This window comes from Sinocyclocheilus anshuiensis, unplaced genomic scaffold (assembly GCF_001515605.1).
Source record: "Sinocyclocheilus anshuiensis isolate Anshui unplaced genomic scaffold, SAMN03320099.WGS_v1.1 scaffold2253, whole genome shotgun sequence".
Classification (NCBI taxonomy): Eukaryota; Metazoa; Chordata; class Actinopteri; order Cypriniformes; family Cyprinidae; genus Sinocyclocheilus; species Sinocyclocheilus anshuiensis.
Window position 1 is genome coordinate 131,095 of NW_015551131.1, and position 285 is coordinate 131,379.

The 285-nt window shown below is 35.8% G+C and overlaps 1 protein-coding gene across 1 annotated transcript in view; it reads left to right on the forward strand.

The window, feature by feature from the left end:
* Window positions 1-285, forward strand: part of plcg1 (phospholipase C, gamma 1) — an 88,665-nt gene that overhangs the window by 51,915 nt on the left and 36,465 nt on the right. The window lies entirely within an intron of this gene.

The window sequence follows — 285 nt, forward strand, 5'->3', positions numbered from 1 at the left end:
AGACAGACACACACACAGACAGACAGACACACACACACACACACACACAGACACAGACCCCCACACACACACACAGTAGCGCTACTGTGCTGTAACATAGTGTAGTACAAGCTGTACTGGGCTACGCTGGTAAGATAATGCTACCTTCAGTGACGCTATGCTCACTAAAAAAAAATAAAAATAAAAAACTTATATCTGATTATGTTACATAGAAGTGAATAAAAATAATATATTGATATTTAATATTAAGGTAACACTTTACAATAAGGTTCCATTAGTTAATGT